Here is a 12,950-nt window from a genome sequence, read left to right as displayed (position 1 = left end):
TATGTTGCTTCCAGGAACCACAGAGTACAAGTAAACTATGTAGATGAGACCATTAGCATAAGAAAAATACTCCTTTCCTCTGAAATAAGAAATCCACAAAGCTATCCGAGTGTGAAAAGGGAGCTATTTCCCACTCTTTAAACCAGCAGTGAACCTTTTAGCTGGCTGTTATTTGAACACTGTTAAGTGTTGCGCTCTGCCACATTTATCAGTTTGCCCAGAAATACAAAATGATTAGATGGACAGAGTAAGATTTTCAACCTGTCTGACCCCCCAAAATACTAAGATTCTCAAGAGAAACTGTGGCACAGAAGCAGCCCACAATGCCCAACCTCGGAAAACAGTGAATCCAAACATAAGACACAATGCTATGGGACATATGGCTCCTGAAGCCCCACTGCTCACTGGACAGGCTGATGCTACATGGTCCAGACTTCCTTTCTGTCTGCTGCCGCCCCCTGACACTGCAGAGTCCTTGATGTGGGGTGGAGCACGCTAGGAAGAGCCACGCGGGGCCGCAGTGGATGTGATCCACGCTTACTTGTGTGATAGTAAGCAGAGACACAACAGAATGTCAGGAAGGGTGGTTTTGTGGTTATGTTGTTCACCCACGGCCCAGAAAATCAGTCTCCACCATAACATTTTTGCTTTGTCGGAAGCACGTCCTTTAATGTGGCTGTAAGGCACTGAGAGCACAAGGCGCTTCAGTGCTGTGCTGGTGGGAGCCATATAGGTGTGATGCATGGGGAGACAGACAGGCACGTGGACAGAGGAACGATGACAATCTCATCAAATTTCACTGTATTAGAGCCAGGTTAGATAATAGGGGATGGATTATGGAAAGTTACAGCAAAGCTGGAAAACATTTGGGGAGGTTTAGTAGCACTGGATCAAAGGTGCCCATCTCGGAAGGGAAAGGAGCTTGAACACATTTTAGTTATAGGCACCATCTCCAGCTAGCTGGAAGCAGTGGAGACTTCTTCTTTCAACATCACCCAGTGCAGGAAGAGAAGCCAGGGAAAACTGGGGTTGGGAGGTAAAGATGGAGAACAGCACAGGTCATGGAAGCAGGGTCTTCTTGGACAAACTATGCACAGGTGGTGAGGACAAGAGGGAGAGGACAGTTGCCAAACTAAACCCGGGTGGTACTGCAGCAGAAAAAGAGGTAAATGGCAGCAGTAAGGTTGGGAGGCAGGTTCAACTGATGCCTGGAGAGCCAGGTGTAATTCTCATGGCCCATCTGACCAGAAAGGACCAAAGTACTTCCATACGCAGACCCAGAATCACAATCAACTATCCATATACAGCTGTTATAATGGTTTATTCCAGCTGGAACAAGCCTGAACGCACAACTGAAGAATGGGGTTAGGATGCTGCTTTGGAGTGTTTGGCAGGATTAATCCATGGTTCCCTAAGCAAAAATGAAGGTTGACAAACTGATGGTAGTAAATAAAACAGCTGATGAAAATGAGGACTGGCCAAATAAGAAGAATATTAAGTAACAGGCATAATGCACCCGGCTTGCCTCTGTCCTATTTTCAATACCTTTTCTATATTCAATATATGTCCTATATTTCAGCTTGGCAAATGACACATACACGTATCTCCACAGAAAAATCACCAGAAGTTAATGCCACAGAGTTAGGGTATGAGTGCAGGTTCAGTAACAACTCCACATCAGTGCCCCGGGCAGGATGTTCTCTATTCTGGTTTAGATTAAACCATCTCCAAAGCAGGATTAAGCTAAACCATTTGAGAGCAGGCTTAGGACAAAAACATATGTCCTCATGGGGAACTAGTGCCTGATGCCAGAACTGAGGCCACTGCTCCACGGTTTTGAGACTACTTGGAAGAACTGAAGTGAGGGAGAAAGCAAGTGATAATAGAGACACTAGGTGAGGACTGCACAATAGCGTGGTTGGGATAATTTTAGAGAAGGTCAAATTGCTCCCAGCAAAAATATTTTGTGGGTGGCATGAAAATACTCCTGCTGGCTTGTGTCCATTTTTATTGACAGAACCATCAGTTGCTATCACTTGGGAATTTTCTTCAGTTTTTTTAGTTACGATTTATGGGATAAGTTTAAAAAACTCAGAACCAATAAATAAATAGTATTGGTGTTTTGGTACAGAATAAAATTCCTTCCTGACAGCACAAAAGGATTTTACCCATTGCTGTTCCTGAATCCCTGAAATACAGCTTTTGGGCTCCGGCTACAGGGAAGGTTTGAGGCTTGACTCTTTTCTCTTAGTCCAAAGGAAAGTGATCTCTCAGAGCCAGGGTCTCGTGTCCAGTACCTAACAAATGGAAGGGGAATGGGAGTGAGACGGAGCACATTCCACAGCCTGATGTGTTTAAGGAAAGGGGTATAGCTTTCACTCTCCCGCTGTTAGACAATAATGCGCTGACTGAAAATGTCAAGCTTCAGTTTAAACAAAATAAAAGACTGGAGGGCCCAGGGCAGAGAATTTAAACACATATTAATTAGGGCTGGTAATACTCTGACATTTGCTGGATTTTTAATAAACTGATGAATATTTCTCCTTCATATTTCAGTGACATGAAATCGGTGCAGCACAATTAATTTCAACAAGTTTCGGTCAACAGGTGCTGAAGGAAAATGAACATACAGCGTCACAGACTTGAATTAGAAGTACTCTCCCTTTGAGTGAGTAACGTGGAAACCCATTGCCCTCCGCATGAGAAAATTGCAGCCTTGAGAGGAATTTATTTACTTGCAGTAAGTGATTTACTTAAATAATAATAATTACACAAAAAGAAGAAGAAGGCAGAGAGAATAGATGACTAAAGCTCCCTCAAGAATGCAACAGAATGGAGTAAAAGACATCCCCAAATGTGGAAGCACAACATTTATGCTTATCTTAGCATGAAATCTTAGCTTCATATGTTCATAACAAACCAACAGGGAGAAAGAACATTTTCTGGAAGACGTTGAAGGTTCAGTTGTTATTGTAGCAATGAGCACTAGAGCTACATCTCTTTACTAGGTTATAATCTCTTCAGTGGCGCTTACGCAAATGGTTCAGAAGGTACCAGTATCTAACCAGAGCAGTAACACTTCCACACAACTAGTCATTGAATGTTGTAGGTTGTCGTAAATGTTCCCAACCTCTTTGGGATAGTTCCTTCCTCTTTTGTTAGCTACAACAATATTTCTTTACGTGATGAGAAGCTTCAGTCATAGACTGGGTCCCTGTGTGCAAGTTTTGGTTAAAACATCCAAGAAGCAGAAGCCTGGCCCAGGGCCATTTGGGAAGTTTAGGCATGAGTTACAGCTCAGGACAAAATGGCATGGCAATACCACAAGCCACTACGCTGGTACAAATTGAGATACAGAGCACAACTCTAGTGTCTGAAGAAAAGCATCTGGACGGACGCTAACTCTTGCATCACTTAATGTGTTATAGCACACGTACTCAATCACGGCAATCCTGAAAAAGTCACATACATATGACCATGCTCTCCTCCTGTTAGGAAGTGAAATTTGTGTGTATGTGTGTGGGGGGGGTTAGCTTTGCTAAGAGAAACCCTTGGGTGCAGTTATCATAGAAAGAAATGGACTGAGAATGGACATTCTGTAATAAAGAGAAATTTTTTAGCATTTAAAATGTTAGCTCTCACACTAAGCACATGGCATTCAAATCCTACACATAAGAAAGTTCAAGCAGAGAACAGAGCTGGACATCCTCTTTCCAGATTTTAGTTAAATTTTAGATTTTGAAAATAAAGCATTCACATTTCTCTGTATTTTTTTCCAAACTATCAATCTAAAAAATTTTGAAATAAAAAACTGAGAATCTTGAAATCTAAATGAACTGCAGTTTAACAAAAGTGAAACATATTTCAAGTAAACATTAAAAGGGGAAATTTTTTTAAGTCATTTGGCTTCAAAATGACAGAAAGTGGTTTTGTGTTAGGTTATGGCTGTTATTATTATTCCTATTATTATTATACTCTTGTTAGTGCCAGTATTAATAAAAGACTTGTATCTACTAAAGCCCAAGAATGTCTATCAGAGACCCATGTGCTGGGTATTTTACTGATGTTTATTTGAAAGACTGTCCTTGCCTCAAAGAACTTCTAATTTACTGTTGCACCCAGGGGAAGAGAGAACAGAAATAGTTGCTTAGCACAGGAGCTGGATTATCACAGATTCACAATGTCACAAGATACATCAAAACCCAGTCCATCATCATCAAGAGTAACACAGGAGACCTGAGGTGACCCAGGCAAGCTCAAAACACCACGGTGTCTTAGTGAGAAATAGACCTGACCTGAACAGTTTGCAGACTAAATAGATGCAGAAACAGCTGGGATGAGAAGAAAAGAGAGAGGAAAATACTGATTCAGTCTTACAAATCAGGAGGTAAGAAACTTCAGCACTGAGCTAACAGAGCATGGCACGGTGGAAGAGCTTCCCCAAAGTCACCCAGATACGGCAGATCCCCAGTGTCCCAGCCCAGAGTTAAAACTACAAGGACATTCTCTGCTGATCGCACAGCATGCGGCAGGAAGGGTGTTTGAGAAGAAAGTGCTTTAAGTGAGTCACAGTGTCAAATAGCTAATACATGCTAGGATAGTGTTTAATTAGCATGGCTCAATGAGCTACCACCACCTGGCTGGACCATGGCCACTGATTATATGGCTGTTCTTACTGAAACTGGGAAGTTTTACATCTGCAAAAACTACCTTCCTTGGGGTCTAAGCCAAGGCTTCTTACCCTGCCACTAGAGCAGGCTAAGGGCTTTGGCACCTGCCCACATACCTAGACCCAAGCTCTGGTCCCAGTCCCTCCCTGGAAGCTGTGCTCCTTCCAGCAGAGGTCGATGGACAGGAGACCTGTTTGCTTTTACATCTCCAGAGCTTGCCACTCAGCACTGTAACGTCAACAATGTTGATTTCAATTAATACATCAGGCTGGGAGCTGCAGCAGGACAGATCTGCTGCAGGATGCCTCTGAGGAAGGGTTTGCTGCTCCAAGCTGTGAGGGCAGTAACTGCATCTGCCACCATGGCTACCTTCAACAGGGAGCCCAAATCAGTCCTAATCTGCACCCACAGCTCCTCCAGGGACAGTGGGGTTGCTGGCAGCTCCTCATGCCGCCATAGATATTGGAGATCACCATCCCCCAGACCCTGGAGATCATGCCCATACCCTGATCTTTTCTGAGGCACAGAAGAAGGAAGTTGAAGAAAGTTTGGAGCTTATGGAGCTCTGTTTCCCCTCTTGCTCTGTAGTCAGAGTGTGGGGGCAATCTCAGCTCTGCAGGTGACAAATGAAGATGGTTCCCCTCCCCGCCGCCAAACAGACATCCCCAGGGGAGAGCTTGTTTACAATCAGGCTCATCATTTAGGTTTCATCTAGCCCTCACAAGCCCACAGAGGATGTGCAGAGAGACTCCTTTCAGCCCCTATTGGGCATTACCAGCATCAACCCCAGTGCACAGACTAGAGCCCTCCTGTCTCCACTTTAACTTAAGTCTTAAAATATGAGCCAAATATGATGGATCTGTAGACAGTTGCCTAGGGAAGGAAGTGCTGCAGGGGATTCATTACACCACGGGCTGACGGCTGATGCCTAAGTATTGCAAAACCCATGGGCTTTCCAGAAGGAGCTTGACATGAAATACGTGGTGAAGGAGCAGTACAGGCTGCAGAAGCCACAGCACCTTGGAGAGACAGATATGAAATGGAAATTACTGAGGCCAGTGATGGCCACAGAAAGAATAGGGAGCTGGGAAATACGCAGCCCAGTTGGAAGAGATCTGGGATGGGGAGGAGAGAGGAATACTGGATCCCAAATAAGAGGAGTTCAGCTCCTTTGCTTCCTTTCTAGGGCAGTCCTCCTTATAACCTGTGCCACTCAAGAGATAAGCTCTTTGTGATGGATGTTGGTGATTTTGGCATTAGATTTATAGCCTGTTTTACAGGAATGGGAATCTGGAGACCTGGATTCTTGTATCTTGACTCTGCTATCGATTTCCTGAATAACCTTAGTGAGTCATACAGACCCACCTTTTCAAGTGTGGCAGCCTGAAGTTTGGTGCACAACCCCACGGTCAGCCCCACAGCGAATCCCTCTTACGACCCACTTTGTAAATTGGGACATTGGCCTCAATTCTGTGAGCCTCTATTTCCTAAACTGCTGCTAACGGTATTATCCTTCTGCAAGGTCCTTCCAGAGGCTCCATTTATTCATGCTCACAAAGAATAACAAATGCAGGGACAGAAGAGGTATGGAAAAGCGAGCCAGATAAAAACATTATCTGAAAACTGCATCACCACATCGGCAAGTGGAGCTGTGTCAGAGGGGGCAGAGGAAATTGCTGTTTCCCCTACCTCCCTCCAATCCTTCACTCACATCCACCCCTACAGAGACCTGACCAGAAAGAGACTAAGTTGATACTGAAAAACAGAAAACAGCAACCCCACAGGATTGTCTAGGACTACCCCAAATAAACCCACAGAAAAAAGGCTCATAAGTACTTGGTACTCATTCAGCACATGTCATCTGATAATCTTGGGGCAGCTTACAATGTCTGGCTAGGGAGCAGCAGGCCCAAGCATTTCTGAATAGCAGACTAAGTTAGATGACTAAATATGGTATTTTTTTATGAACTTGGAGCATCCACTTTGGAGTGCTTGGCCCAGGATTGATTCCTTTTGAGACCTAGGCCTTTGATCTCACTGCTAGACAAAATAATTAAAGGAACTGAAATACAATCGAGGTTTCTATCCAGCTTAAAAAAGTTTAAAAAAAAAAAAAACCTTGGATATCTTTTTTGGACTCTTCAGATAAAACATCACGTAGAAAAACAACATGGTGTCTCTTGAGCTTATTCCATCAGCTCCCTTCTTTTAAGCTCATATGTGAAGCTGCTCAGATCTTTTATTAGGAGGGAGAAAAATTGGAAGCATCAGGTAACCCCAGGGGGGATGCTCAACTTTAAACCAGCCACATATCCCTCTAAGGACCGTTACCTAAAATGCTCTCTTCATACTGAATGCCCCTGCTGAGAGATTTTGCTTTGAAAGGGGGCCTTTGTTTGGAAAGAGGGTTTTCTTTGTTGTTGTACACACAGACTTGGTAATTTGGGTCGTGCTTCATTTTTCTTGACCCAGTACTCACCAGCCTGCTTGATGGCTCCACTTAGTGACAAAGATGATCTGCCTCCCTCACAAAATACACAGGAGATTCCATGGCTGGAGCAGGAGGGAGAAGAGGTCCATATCACAAGGCTGGGGAAGGATCTGATGGGTTTCTGCTAACTCCTGCCACCCAGTCTGAGGTCTCAGGACTAGGTCAGAACAGCCCAGTCATGCTTTTTCTCCTCCTCAGTGAGGAAAGAGAGTGGCAGAGTGGTTGAGGGGGTTTCCTACAGGTCCGAAGGTGCCAACTGGAGCCTCACTTGGATTTTGTTCTATAAACTGTCCCAAATTAACCCTAGTGGGAAAGCATATCTGGTAATTTGGAGTTAGGAGTCAAAAGCAGATATGACATACTAACTTCAATCACCTCCCTGGAGAGCTTAGGTTCTTCAGGTAGGCTACATCACTCATGAGGACTAAAAAAGTCACCTCTAGGTGTTTCAGCAGGAAATTTCAATACCTAGAGAGAGAGGGCTGAGTGAAGCCCCTAATGCTACCAATAATCTAACCTTGTCTCTTGGCTTAAGCTAGTTTTGCATCCTCTGACCATAAACTGGTGTTCAAAAGCCAGTGCCTAGAAGTTTAGTGAGAAATCAATATTTACCTAAAAGGGCGCTGGTTTTATCCTTCACACTCACCTTCCATCATGAGGCATCTTTCTCCTCCCACCATGTCTTTTTCTCTTGCTTCCCTTTTCTCCCCTTCAGTCTGAGATCCTGACAAGGTAGGACAGCAGAAGACTGGATTTCCTCATCACTGAGCCAGTTAAAATGGCTATTTTGGTGATGCTCCCGGCCTTGGACAGGTTGCCAGCACCGAGGCAAACCCAGTGTGACCACACAGTCTGTGAGTCCTGGGCTGGCTTTGAAACCCTTTGGAGCAAGCACATCCCGCTCCTTGCAAGAGTTTCATACAACATTCCTTCATTTTACATTTTGTTCTGGGAGAGTACTTTTGTTATTAATCACTGGCTTGCACATTAATACAGTGCTTTCTAACAGTTAAACCAGATATTCCATCCTAGCAACTCAAATTAATATTTGTTTGAATAATCTATTTAAGATGATGTCTGGCCAGCAGTGTGGTCTGGCTGGCAGCACTCTGCTCTCCCAAGCGGACGTTTTTATTTGGTTTGTTCCATATTTTCTTCCTCTGCTCTTATTTTATATCGTCCCCCAAAATCTTCCATTCAAATTACTTTCTCCAGCAATGGTTCCTCTTGCATTCAGTCCATGTAGGTCAAAGTACCTTTTTCATTGCTTGTCCTAATTGTTTGGGGCAAATGGCTCTATTGAAATGAAGTATTTTTGAGGAACTTATTTTTGTGGCTTTTTGTATAATTTAAAATTCAAGTTTAGATGCATATTCTGAGTACAAAGTATATATGATACATGAAACAAAATACGCTGTTTGTATGCATATATATGCGTCTGTATTTATTCTATTATTTTGCAGCATGGACATTGATTACAGATATCATCGCACTTGTGTTGTTTTAAGGATTGTCTTGCATAAGATCAAAGTCCTCCTATCTTAATTAATTTCTACCATGATAAAAATGTTAAAAAACTTGAGAATAATCAGACACTGATTTGGGATGGATATAAAAGGTCTCCTTTTTAGAAGGATTTGAAGTCTGCAGCAATTCATGTCCGGTAGCAATTTCTCCACTGAATCATACTCAGACTCTGGTCCAAAGTCCTGTGTTTTGAGGAAGTATGAAGCTTTTCTGGCTTGGGTTGGCCACAGACTGCCTTGGAAAACAAAATTTTCAGAACTGTTCATTTTCAGAATGTTGCACTGGTAGAAATTTGCTTTGACAACACCCCTCTGAGGTACAGGGATCAGTGTAATGTGCTCTGACTTCACAAGATGCTGCGAACACAACCTGTGCAGTGGGAGTCAACTTTGCCCTGTCGGCTCCGGACCAGGTCCACAGAGAATAAATGTATGGAAAGAGGTAAGAACACAAGTTATCCAGATCTCAGTATTTTTCAAAGCCTAAGACACTATGTGTGTTGTGGGGCATTATTGTTTCTTTTTACTTAAGTATGTTTTCAGAAATCTATTTCAATCAACTGTGATTGCAAAAAAATAGCTGCGAATGACTGCTTCCCAATGAAATGTGTACTAGGAAAATGATTGTATTTTATCATATAAAATTTTCCCCTCATCGAGAGAAGTGTTTGCTGTAACACTTTTCACTGAGATTAAAAGATACTCTTCCTTTTGCCAGAACTAATTATTTTTCTCCAGCTGCAGAACAGCAGGTAAACAACAATGATCAGTCTAAGCAAGGTGGGCTTTTTAAATATACTCAGTTGAGATAAATAGATATCTTTTCCTGAAAACCTGCATTTATATCGATAAACACAAACTTCCAAGAGCAAGGTGGGCTTTTTAAATATACTCAGTTGAGATAAATAGATATCTTTTCCTGAAAACCTGCATTTATATCGATAAACACAATGACTTCCAAGAGGAAGTTGCACAAATCTTTACATCATAAATGATTTCCCTTTATTTGAAGTCTTAAAAAAAAGTGAGAATCCTGGAAATTAAGTATGTTTGAGTCCTTATTTAATTTATTTTAGTCATATAATCATTGCTAGAAGAAAACAGCAGAAGCCAGAAAAGTGATCCGCCTTTCTGTTGTATAACAGTTGCCCTATCAAATTTCAGACTGGGATATTTATTCTTGGAGACACAGACTATGGCATGTAGCCATCATACATATATTTACTTTAACCTACAATTACATTCATCCAAACACATACTGTATAATTGTTGCAATTTATATGTCCCTTTATGATTATAAAGTAAAAAGCATCAATAAACTGGCAAGATCCTTGACCACATGACCATCTCATCTCTTAAAAAAAAGTCCATCGCCATGTTCTCCCAGGTATTCCAGAGAGAGCCAAAGTCCGAGTTTGACAAACCATGCACTCCCCTGACTTCATGTCCACCTCTCCTAGAAGCTCCTAGCATGCTGGGCACAGGGAACTCTCCCCTGTGCTAGCACCTTCTGTATGTTCTTCCACATGAAGATGTTGCCAGGGGAATGCACATTTTGCCCCATTAGGGACGCACTAAGGTCAAAAGGCCCACTAAGATCTAGCCCACTTTACCAGGGTCTCACGGGGACATGAGGAGGGACGTGCAGAGTTTCTTTCCTGCTCAACACAACATAAGAACTGTTGATACCTGGGAGGGACTCTTCAAAACCTACACTGCAGCTGCAAACTAGCAGTTGTACTGTAAGCAGAACCTGCTACAGACATGGTAAAGAACAGAGTAAACCTCTTCTCTTCTACTCCAAAAACACGTGCAGGTTTTGGAGCTTATGGCTTATTTGTTGCAAATATATATCACGCCAAAAGAAGTCGCTTCAGGCTGTCTGATGATAATTTCATATTAGAAATGCTCTTTTCTATCTGAGGCAACACTTTTCCTGTCATGACATCTTGCCACCTCAAAGTTCAGCTAGACAAAAAGGTGGTGATCAGAACAAAGATACCCATGAACGAAACAAATCATTGACACAGAAGCCAAATCTAGACTATGAAATTCCTCTCCCAAGGGTGAACAACTACCGAAGGACCTCAGCACCCACAGAACCAAACAAGAAATCAACCTCTTTAAACTGATCAACCTTCAACAATTTCTGTGCATCCATGAAACTTTCACTCAATCAAAAATGATAATAGCAAAACAGTAGCCCACAATTCATATAGCAGGCAAGATATTTTGTCCTAAAGGCCAGAAAAGAGGACTAGGAACTAGAAATATGTTGTTACAGCTGTATCCATTTGTAGATATGTGGAAGAGCTACAGATACTGTGCTGTAAGACAAATTGGGAGATTCAACCAGATATTGGCAGGTTGGTAGATCACTGAACACAGAACATCTTTACTAGTACATGACCAGATTTTACATGAAGGAGTCACCTTTAAACACTTGCAATCCCTTTTTATGTATAGCAGTTAGTAAGATGTAGTAATTTTATTATTCTGGGCTTATGTGCAAGACCTTGTCTTTGGTCTTGAGATTAGTCCACGACAAACCCTTTCTATCAGCTCACTTCTGAAACTGAAGAGTTTTCAGTTAATCTTTGTAGAAATCTATTGCAATCAAATTTGCTCAGAACAAAAGCCAATATACCATACATACTTTAAAAGCTCTTTTTGTCAATGACCTTGGTGTGAAAGCATTATGCTCCATTGCTATTTTTTCTCCTCTATTGTTTATCTTGAAACGCATCTGGTCCTTTATGAATATCTCACTATTTCACCCAAAGGCAGAGTATTTTAACTCCCTTCAGGTGTTATTGTAACTCCTCTTCTAACAGACCCTTCCCTTGACCTCACTCCCACCCTCACCACCTACAGATTTCCAGGAAGGTTAGAATGGAGATTTGCAAAACAAAAACAGTGTAAGATTTTCATTCTGCATCACTAGATGGCAATTCCTAATTATCAGTGGGGCCAAGACGCACACAGTACTGACTGAGCTGTCACTGATTTACGGAACTGGGGGGAGAAGAAGGAAAGGAGAAATTTTTCCTGAAAAACTGAAAACCTAATTTTTAGTGCTTGGGTTTCTTTTTAATAAAATTTTGGAAAGAAGAAATGGAGGCAAATGTTTCCATTTTTTGGTATTAACGTTAAAAAGTTCCAGTATTTGTTAAAACCACCTCAAACACTAAGCCCTTGCAGCTCCCATTTAAGTCCATGGGAACGGCAAGCCCTTCCAGGACCGGACTGTCTAAATGCTAGCTTGCTGTGACCAACTTCACATACAGCCAATTCCCAAGCCTTTATCCAGGTTTTACTCAGCCTTTACTCAATCAAAGCTCCCACTTAGGGGCGGTAAATGCAGACTTTAGGAACTGGCCCAATGGATAGGTTCCACAGCATGCAAGACAACTATTATTAAGCGTGGGCGTTAGTCAGCAATAAGCCCTCCTCCACTTCTTAAACTTTTGGTGTTCCCACAAGGGAAGCTATTGAAAGCCTGTGCTTTGTAAGTTCAATTCCCTTTGCTGGCTTATAACACAGCTGCTATATATTATCTTATACATTTGACCACAAAGGTGCATTCTATAGGCAAGATTCATCCACTCCTGCCATCCCTTTTTATTCATTCACTGCTTTTCAGTGTAATGTTTGGGGACCCTGTTCTCAGCCACTTGTACATTTCAGTACTTGAAACACACCAAGAGGGACAATCGCTTGACTGATATCTCCATCTTAGTATCTATACCCGTCTCTCTGTTTCTCTAGCTTTCTACCCAAGCCATTGTGTGCGCCAATTGTGCTATCATAAAGCAGAGTGTTGGGCTGTTTTGTGATGATGAAGAACCATGCAATCACAAGCTTTATTGCATACCATCCCATCCAGTGACCCCTGTTCTTATCATGAGAGCCCATTCAAGGGGAAATTACACCAGACTTCAACGGGGAAAGTGTCCCTCTGTTTCCAGGCTATTCAGGACAAAAGGTGAGAACCGCAGAACGCTATCATAAAGCAGAGTGTTGGGCTGTTTTGTGATGATGAAGAACCATGCAATCACAAGCTTTATTGCATACCATCCCATCCAGTGACCCCTGTTCTTATCATGAGAGCCCATTCAAGGGGAAATTACACCAGACTTCAACGGGGAAAGTGTCCCTCTGTTTCCAGGCTATTCAGGACAAAAGGTGAGAACCGCAGAACAAGCCTCTTCTGCTTTAATTGTGAAATGTTTCAAGCAATTGGAGGGGGGGGGGAAGGTGGGA

The sequence above is a fragment of the Aptenodytes forsteri genome, unplaced genomic scaffold, assembly GCF_000699145.1.
Source record: "Aptenodytes forsteri isolate BGI_AS27 unplaced genomic scaffold, ASM69914v1 Scaffold119, whole genome shotgun sequence".
NCBI classification, from domain to species: Eukaryota; Metazoa; Chordata; class Aves; order Sphenisciformes; family Spheniscidae; genus Aptenodytes; species Aptenodytes forsteri.
This window is presented reverse-complemented; position numbering follows the sequence as displayed.